Source organism: Danio rerio, chromosome 4 (assembly GCF_049306965.1).
Source record: "Danio rerio strain Tuebingen ecotype United States chromosome 4, GRCz12tu, whole genome shotgun sequence".
NCBI classification, from domain to species: Eukaryota; Metazoa; Chordata; class Actinopteri; order Cypriniformes; family Danionidae; genus Danio; species Danio rerio.
In genome coordinates this window covers 37,470,605-37,481,370 of record NC_133179.1, presented here as the reverse complement: position 1 = coordinate 37,481,370, position 10,766 = coordinate 37,470,605, and positions in this window count along the sequence as shown.

Genomic DNA, 10,766 nt, shown 5'->3' with positions numbered 1-10,766 from the left:
TAGTGCTCTGTGCACACTGACTCTGTCAAGCTCTTCAGCTGTGATGTTCACAATGCGATCGTGATGTGCGATGTACATGCCTTTGAACGCGGGGCAGCCGTTCATTATGTGTGCTGTTGATTCCACCATTCTATCGCTATGTAATAACCAGAAGGGCTTGTGGTGTTTCAGGTACCACACAGACAGATTAAACTTTGTAGGAAGTGTTTGTAAACGAGCTCTAATGACAAACTTAAGAATAGTGTGGTCAATAGCGGGGTTGTGTAGCGCAGTGTGTGAGACAGTGTGATCCACGCTCTGCAGGCAGGCCACACACAGGCACAATCAAACACAGACTCTCTCTTACACACACACACACACACACAAACACAGATACTCTCTCGCATGCATGCACGCAGGCAGACACACACAGACTCTCACACACACAAACATGCATGCACACACACAAATACAGACTCTCTAAAACACACACACACATGCACACACTTTCACACACAGCAATATACACAGAGCACTGAACACATGCAGACATACATGCACACAACGATCTCTTTTTCTTACACACAGACACGCACACACACACACACACACACACACACACACACACACTGCTGACTGCTCCTGCAGAGGATTCTGGGTAAATCTCTTATTAGTCTTCAGCTCAGTTTCACTGATGACCCAGGATAAAGCCCAAACCCAGGGCAGAGCGGCTCGGTGAATGTGGTCTGGACTGAGTGGATGAGGGTCATTGTGTCTCTATAGATGTTGTAGAAGATCAGAGTTCCTGCACTGGGATCCACAAACACTCCTATTCTCCTGCTGAGCGGCTTCACTGGGAGATCAGTCTCTGTGTTGTTGTGCCAGAATGTGAAACCAGGGGAAGAGCAGCGCAAACTCCAGGACTGAGCATTAAATCCAAACTCACACTCATCACCTCCCCCCTTCCTCCTGATGCTCTTATATGACACTGATATACACACACCACCATCTCCACTCCAGTCAATCTCCCAGTAACAGCGTCCACACACACTCTCTCTGCACAACACCTGACGATAATAATCAAATCTGTCTGGATGATCAGGATACGGCTGATTCTCTCTCACACTCTTCACCTCTCTGTTCTCCTCAGACAGTTTGAGTTCAGTGTGTGCTGTGTTTGGATCCAGAGTGAGGAAACAGACATCTGAACACAAGAACACACACATTTATAACCACAGCTGTGTGTGTGTGTGAGAGAGAGAGGGAAAGTGTGTGTGTGTGAGAGAGAGAGAGAAAGAGGGAGTGTATGTGTGTGTGTGAGAGAGAGGGAGTAAGTGTGTGTGTGTGTAAGCGAGAGAGGGAGAGTGTGTGGTGTGTGCGTGTATGTGCATGTGTGAGAAAGAGAGTGTGTGTGTGCGCATGTGTGAGTGTTTGTTTGTGTGTGTGTGTGTGTGTGCGTATGTGCGTGCATGTTATGTGTGTGTGTGTGTGTGTGAGAGAGTGTGTGTGTGAGCGTCTGTGTAACTAATTACAAATACTTAAATTACTGTAATTAATTTTTCTCAGGAATTGTAATTTACTTTGTAGTTTTATAATTATGTACTTTTACTCTCACTACTTTCCTTCAACCTGCAGTCACTACTTTATATTTTCTTGTCTATGGGAATTAGAACAATCAGTCCTGTGAGTCCTGTCCAATGGATTCACACATAAAAGGTAAATCACCTCATAATGAACTACTTCAAGACATGTGCACTTTACATTGTAGCAAACTGTTTGGAAGCATTAAGTGTCCGAGAAATCTTTACACGCATTGACACAGAGACTGTTTAGATCAGGGATGCCCAAACACAGGCTGTTTCTTAATTCAAAGAACACAGAGAACGGACTTGTGTTCTTGTGGAGACCGGTTTTGCCAGGTGTCCTCGGAAGAACGAACTCAGGAGACCACAAGGGCAGAGAACACGTCCTTTGAGAAATGAGATGCTGCATTCTTCATGATGGTCACGTGACCTTCACGCGTTTTAAATGGTAAATTATTTTAACAGTACAGCACTCATACAACGATTTACCCCCCCCCCTTTTTTTTAAAGATATATACTCTGCATAAAAACATTATAAATATACTCTGCACAATATAAATAAAACTGATTTGACTACAAATTTCAGCAAACAAACACCCTTAATGTGTTTATTCCTTTATTAAGATGTCCATGGTAATGTTTACCTTCACCGTTTCATTTAAGGAAACTCCTGAGGTAAACAAGTTAAATCTCTAAACTTAAGTAATAAATGTAAATAAAATGCTGCGCTTCTCACCTCCAGTCGCAATGACTTCTGGGACTTCTAGAGCGGGTTCGGTGCTCAAATCTGCATCGGTGCATCCTTGATATTAAGATCACATCTGGGAAGTTTCACGCATCCTCTGTTCTTGCAGTCTTGAGTACTGGAACTGAACTTTGGCAGCTGATGATGAAGTTACACGAGGACGCAAGACCGCTGAAGAATGCATATTGAGAAACAGCCACAGTCCTGAAGGGCCGATGTCCTGCAGATTTTAGATCCAACTTGCCTCAACACACCTGCATGGATGTTTCTAAAGCTTAGTATGAGATTGATTAGCTACCCCAGGTGCGTCTAATTGGAACTAAACTTTGCAGGACACCGGGACTCCAGGATATTTACTGTATGATGACCGAAATGGCCTTAAACCCCCAGCAGGCACACGATGTCAACATGCCATCAGATTGAAATTGTACCCTAAGGTCCTAAAGATGCTGCATTTTGTTTGGAATTGAAAATCGGGTTTACATCAGAACTCAAGTCAGCCCAATATCACTATCCAACGTCCAACCTAAAACCAACCAAATATCATCAACGTCTAATGATGTTACAGCTTGACTTTGTGTCGACATTACCACCATGACATCTATCAGACGTTGAATTTTGGTTGCCATAACTGATGAATAAATGTCAGTATTTGACATCAATAGGATGTTGGTTTAAGATGTTGGCTCAACATTGGATTTTGGTCAATTTCTAACGACCTAAAATCAATCAAATATCAACAATATTTGATGTCATTATTGGACATCAAAATAGTGTTGTCCTTATTTAGTGTTGTCCTTTTTCAGTACTCTTTCCACCACTGATGTGAGTGTGTGTGTGTGTATGTGAATGTGTGTTAGTTAGTTAGTTTGTTTGTTTGTTTGTTTGTTTGTTTGTTTGTTTGTTTGTTTGTTTGTTTGTTTGTTTGTTTGTTTGTGTGTGTGTGTGTGTGTGTGTGTGTGTGTGTGTGTGTGTGTGTGTGTATATGTGTGTATGTGTGTATGTATGTGTGTGTGGTCGGTCCTACATTTGCTTGGCCCTGCTGTAATCCGCGTGTGTCCTCCATGATCCAGACTGTAAACACACACAGATGGAGAGAATGAGCTGTTTAGTTTCCCCCTCAGCTAATAAGCTAAAGCTAGCACTGAGTTGTTCAGCTACACGCTCCAAACTCTTGAGCTAAAACACACAACACTTGTTGGTTGTGCCGGGATGCACAATGAATGTAACACAGTGCGTTCTTTTCCTCTGCTGTTGGTGAAGCGAGCGCAGATACTGCTCATGTTGATGGAGACACCCTGCTGCAACATTCATTTATTACAGTGATCACACTTAGCTTCGCCATCGTTCTTCAGCACATGCAGCCTTTGAGCACATGTTGCAGTCCATCTCTAAACTATGTTCAGATTATTAAAGCTGCTCGCCAGCGCCCAAGTTCCTGACAGATTAGCAAGTGAAAAATACACATGTGTGCACAGAGAAGAGGAATCCAGATGTTGATTTTAGAACAAGAGTCTGAACATTAATCCAAGTGTCTGATTCCATTCATTGCTCTTCATAGACATGACTGGAATACTCTACAAGCTGTATCTTCTGTCTGTCCTCACCCCATAACCCTCACAGAAAACTGAAGCTGATCACAAAAGAGCTTTCTAGTGTCTTTTTAAAGCTATTCAGTGTAAAAGCACAAGGCCAGTGCTGCTCCACATACTTGAGTTTGTCCAGTGTGTAGTTTGGATCCTCCAGTTGTTCAGAGAGCAGCTTGACTCCTGAATCTCCTGGATGATTGTAGCTCAGATCCAGCTCTCTCAGGTGTGAGGGGTTTGAAGTCAGAGCTGAAGACAGAAAACCACAGCCTTCCTCTGTCACCATACAGCCAGACAATCTACAAACACAGCAATAGTCCACATCACACAGTTGGACAATCACACATCTCTTTGTGTTGTTAAGATGCTGACTGCTGTTTCTGCTCATGTCAACAGCAGTGATGAACACACACATCCTGATCAGCTCTATATAGTTTATTTTAAAACATTATATGTGTGTTTTGTAGATGATTGACTTAAATGTTACAGGTGCTGAGCTGCTTATCTAGGAGGATGCCCAGCACAAACTTAATGCAGCGTCACACTCTCCTCCAGCCCTACATCACAGCATCATCAAGACACATTTATTAACTACTAAAACTGTGGACAAGCAAATGGTATACAGCCTATAGATACTGTCTAGCCAGTGCTCAAACTAATATGTGGGTAATGTGTTGAGGCCGCAGCTCATGATTGGCCATCCGCTTCTCTTTCGCTCACTCATTCCTTTCCAAAGCGTGTGAGGGGGTCTAAACCTCAGATTATACTCATGAGCAAAAGGCCCGATCTCTCCTTCACATGTCTGGAGGTTTGTTTGCTTTATTTGTGTGTTAAAGACATTCTAGATGTCTGTCAGCCTGTTTCTGTGGGTGAGATGGAGCGACAGACACATGAAATAAAGCTTTAGCATATGTATTCATCTACAATCTAAAGGGAAGTGTCGTGTTGTTATTAGACCATCTACACTTACAGACTGGGCCGACATTTACTTGATCACTTCACTAGATTATCTTTAACTAATAATGAGGATTATGTAATCTAATCAAATCCACATCGCTCAGCCCAAATCAGGTGTCCATACTTTAAAGATGTTTCCTAAATTTGCAGATCTCAGACATACATTATATTATATCACTTTCACTGCTTTCTAACCAGTGCGAATGCTAACTCTTATGTTTAGGATGGAACATGCTAGCAGTTAACGTTAGCTAGCTCTCAGCTAAACATCACCTCTACTAGTTTAGCTTTAGCCGCCAGGAGTCTTAAGAAATAGAGCGGTGTCCCACATGTGTCTTAGTGACAGTGACTGATGCGCACTTGAACAGGGCACTCATTTGGAGTAGGAGCAATATAACGCAGCCACATACAAGTGTATCACACGAGAGTGTCAGTGCCCATTCTAGACTCACAGTGGATTTAACAGTGATGTTTCCTGTTTTCCAGACAAACACACTCAACCAATGACTATTGCTGGACCAAGTTCATGTCTGAATATTAGCGAGTACTAGACTATAGAAAGAAACGTCTTGAGTCTGGACTCAAGTACTACAGCCCTGACAGTCACAAACTTCAGCTTGTAGATCAAACTTTACTGTATGAAGAGAAACAGAACATGACCTGATCTTCATTTGTATATTATATTGTGGACGATGATGTAAATAAACTAAAACAAACACAAACCCGCTCTCTTAATGTCTCTTTCACCAGCCTGACACTCACATTCACACTGATGGAGCATTAGGGGACTTTTATTCTGTCAGCTGAGAAACACCTGATCAATAATCATGAGCGCTGACTCTTCTTCACACACAGCCTTTCTGACAGAAGATCTTCAGTCAATATATTGCTTCATGTGAATGAGTAATCAGGGTTATTTTCAGATGCATGTGTAGTAAATACATCAGTTCACCAGGTCTCTTACAGTAAACTGCTGAATACATGCTTATAGTGTGTCTTCATATTATTGTAGTGGTTTAGATCAGTGGTCTTCAACCCCCAGGCGTGTGCTGGTGCGTGGATCAATCAGTACCGGGCTGAACAAGAATGAATTATCTTTAAGTTGGCAGATAAAGAAGCTGCATTTAAACTGGATTTGTGGAGACAGCGCGTGAACAGAGGCATATCGAACGCGTTTCAAACATTAGCGCGGATTTTGTGTGAGACTGAGCCTGCGCCCTCACTTACCAAGCTGCTGCACGATCAACAGTCTTCGCTGATAAAGGAGTTTGAGAAACACTTTCGCATGTCGAGATGTACATGATACTGTATGTGTGTGTGCTGGTGCCCACGGGCTGTTTCACAGGCACATGCAAAGCTTGAAGGTAAACAAACAACGGCTTATCATAAGCATTTTATCAATAATTATTTATACGGTTGGCATTAAAGTGTAACGAAAATGGCTGACCCGACACATAAATATTTAGCATTTTATTCCACAACCAGCCAACTTTGCCCAGAGAAGGCTCGAAACCTGATTCCAAGGTATTTACGACCCAAAGGAATGTGCCATGCGGCTCTAAGCACAGGAATGACTGTTTAACACTGTTTTCATGTAAACTGTACTCTTTATGTTTAATCATATGTTTTGCAAAGTTTCCCTTTCTCTTGTAATAATATTTTTTGGTTTTAATACCCTTGCATATAATGTTTAACTGTACCTAGGCTAAGCATCCTCTTAAAGTGTTCAAGTTTTGGCTTTTTGAAAAGCTTACTCGCTGTACAAATTGATCGTTGACATTTTATTTTAATATGAGTGCAACATATTAATGTTTTAAGAGACTTTAACATTTTTGTCCCGATTTACATAAAATTTGCCTATGCAAATTATTCTGCCTCAGACAAAGACCAATAAATTTTATATTCCAGAAAGTTAGCTTCTAATTGGTCAACTTTCCATGGAGGGTGGATCCGAACCTGCCCTATAAAAGTTGAAAACCAAGCTAAACACCTGCTCTTCTTTGCTCTCCTCTCTCCTCTTCGCTCTTGGAATCTCTCTCTGTTCAAACTCAACCAGGATCCTCACTTCAAACACGCTGCCTGGAAGCTCCCCCCTCTCTCTCCCAACTCCAGGCAACCCCCCCCCTCTGGAAACATGTTGTTTTGAACTTTCATCAACCCTCTACAACTTCCCCAGACTGAGAAACCTCCAAGAAAGCAGGCTGAAACCCAGACAGATAGGGTTAATCGGACCGGGCTCGGACAATTCACCGCCCAGACTGCTTTTTGCCGCTTCAACTTGAAACTACAACCTCGTGAGGAACAAAGATCAGCCAACCAGCCACGTGCTTAACAACGGGAGCTCGGACACCACGAACAGACTGCAAGTATCTCCTTTCTCCCAACATCTAAACTGGTGTGAACTAAATTACCCCAAAAGAGACAATAGAAGGGTTATATTGAATTTGATTACGTTTGGTTGCTTGGTTTGTTCTTACAGACTCATAGGTTTTTCCCATCATTACATCTTCTCATCCTCTGCACGTTTGTTACTCTCCCCTATGCTTGTATGAATGTGTGTTTGTGTTAGGTGTTAGTTTCTGTTAGATTAGTCAATAAAGTTTAATTTTGTATAAAGAAAAGTGCCTGTGCATATTAATGAATCTAATGTCTTGAACTTTGATCTTGCTACCCTGCTCAAATTTTCTGTTAATAGCATCGCTGAACGATTCGTTTGTTCGGATCAAAAGAGTCTATTCATTTGAAGCCCTGTTCAAATGAATCTTCCTCCCGCTAAGCTAGTCCGCTATATAATGTTCCAGAAGGTAAGGCAAGGCAAGGCAAGGCAAGGCAAGGCAAGTTTATTTATATAGCACATTTCATACACAATGGCAATTCAAAGTGCTTTACATAAATAAGAATAAAAGAAACAAGTAAAATAAAAATAAAAACAAATAATAAAAATGCGTAAAAACAAAACATAAAAACAGGTAAAATGTGATATAAAAGAATGAAGAAGAAGAGAAAAACATGATAGTGCAATCTGTCGGACGCAGCACAGTGCTCATTCAGTAAAGGCACAGCTAAACAGATGTGTTTTCAGTCTTGATTTGAATGTGCCTAATGTTGGAGCACATCTGATCATTTCTGGAAGCTGATTCCAGCAGCGGGGGGCATAGTGGCTAAAAGCCAATTCACCCTGCTTTGACTGAACTCTTGGAACTTCTAGTTTATATGATCCTAATGATCTGAGTGATCTGTTGGGTTTGTATTCAGTAAGCATATCTGTGATGTATTTAGGTCCTAGGCCATTTAGTGATTTATAGACCAGTAATAATACTTTAAAATCTATTCTGAATGTAACTGGCAGCCAGTGTAAAGACCTGAGGACAGGTGTGATGTGCTCTGATTTTCTGGTTCTGGTTAGAATTCTGGCTGCAGCGTTCTGGATGAGCTGCAACTGTCTGACTGTCTTTTTAGGAAGACCAGTGAGGAGTCCATTACAGTAATCCACCCTGCTGCTGATAAAAGCATAAACAAGTTTTTCTAAATCTTCACTAGAAACAAAGCATCTGATTCTTGCTATGTTTTTGAGATGATAGTATGCTGATTTACTGACTGCTTTGACATGACTGTTGAAACTCAGGTCTGACTCAAGAGTCACACCAAGATTCTTGACCTTATTTTTTGTCGTTTGACCTTTAGTGCCAAGGTACGCATTTACCTTGAGAACCGCATCTTTGTTTCCAAACACAATCATTTCAGTTTTCTCTTTGTTTAACTGAAGAAAGTTTTGACACATCCAATTGCTCATTTCATCAATGCATTGGCAGAGGGTGTCAATGGGGCTGTAGTCCTTAGGCAGTAAGGCTAGGTAGATCTGAGTGTCATCAGCATAGCTGTGGTAGGAGATTTGGTTCTTTCTCATTATTTGGCTCAGAGGGAGCATGTAAAGGTTGAACAGGAGAGGTGCCAGAATCGAGCCTTGTGGGACTCCACATGTCATGGGTGTCCACCTCGACCTATGGTCACCTATACTGACATGGTAACCTCTACCTTCAAGGTAAGATCTAAACCATTTGAGGACCGTGCCAGAAAGCCCAACCCAGTTTTCCAGCCTATCCAGAAGTATGCTGTGATCGACAGTGTCAAATGCAGCACTGAGATCGAGCAGTACCAACACTGTTATTTTACCTGAATCTGTATTTAGGCGTATATCGTTGATTATCTTTATAAGAGCGCTCTCTGTACTGTGATGTGCTCTGAAACCAGATTGAAAATTGTCTAAACACCCCCTGGAGTTTAAGAACTTGTTAACCTGGTTAAAAACAACTTTTTCAATGATTTTGCCAATGAAAGGGAGATTTGAGATTGGCCTGTAATTGCTCAATAGGGTGTTATCCAGGTTGCTCTTCTTCAAGAGGGGTTTAACAACTGCAGTATTAAGTGAGGTTGGAAAAATCCCTGAGAGAAGTGAAGCATTTACCACTTTTAGACGATCCATTTCTAAATAAGTAAACACCGTTTTGAAGAATGATGTGGGGAGCGTGTCAAGACTGCAGGTTGATGTTTTCATAACTTGCACAATTTTTTCTAAGATTTTGCCGTTAATTGCCATGAAATCAGACATAATGTCTGATTTCTTAAGTTGTGGTTGAGCTTGTTTGATATCGACACAACTTGACTGATTGGATGAGCTGATTGCCTTTCTGATATTATTGATCTTATCAGTGAAGAAATGAGCAAACTCATTACATTTGCTTTCAGAGCTCACTTGGAATCCGACTGGGGGGGTTTGTGAGTCTCTCTATCGTTGCAAAGAGTGTGCGAGTATTATTTAAGTTGCTGTTTATAAGGCTTGAAAAGAAAGTCTGATTAGCAGTGTTTAGTTCCATATTAAAGGCATGAAGACTGTCTTTATAGATATTATAATGGACTACTAGTTTCGTCTTTCTCCACATACGCTCAGCTTTTCTGCACTGTCTTTTCATCATTTGTACTCTAGGTGACCTTGTCCAAGATCCCTTTTGCCTGCCAGTCATCTTCTTGACTTTAACAGGAGCGATGTCATTTATGACATTCTCAATTTTAGAATTGAACAAATCAAGGAGAGAATCAACAGAATCTGCAGATATACTTGGTGCTAGCGATATGGCCTTCATAAACTGCTCACTGGTGTTCTCATTTATGCATCTCTTTCTGACAGAGACAGATCTGTCTTTAATAGCTGGAGTGATCAATATATCAAAAAAGATACAGAAATGATCAGATAGTGCCACATCCTTAACAACAGTTGATGAAATGTGTAAACCCTTAGTTATAAGTAGATCAACAGTGTGTCCACGATTGTGTGTGGGTCCTTGAACATGCTGAGTCAGATCAAAAGTGTTAAAAACAGTCATCAGTTCTTTTACAGCATTGATTTCTGGATTATCAATGTGAATATTAAAATCCCCAGCAATACTAAAATAATCAAATTCAGAGGTTACTATTGATAACAGCTCTGTAAAATCCTCAATAAAAGCTGGAGAATATTTTGGAGGTCTGTAGATAATGATCAGTAAGATGCGTGGAGCACCTTTTAGTGCTATACTCAGATATTCAAAAGACAGATAGTCACCAAATGACACTTGTTTACATTCATACACATCTTTAAACAGGGCAGCGATGCCTCCACCTCTCCTATTAGCTCTGCAAACAATCAAAAAGTCAAAGTTTAAAGGAGCTGCTTCATGCAGAACTGCTGCGCTACAACTGTCATTTAGCCAAGTTTCAGTTAAAAGCATAAAATCAAGGCAATTTGTGGTGATAAAATCATTGACTAAAAGAGACTTATTGTTGAGTGATCTGATATTTAAAAGCGCTAACTTAACAGTTTTAGCTGTTTTTCCTATAGTAGTCTCAGATCTACATTTAATAGACACCAGATTTGAATGA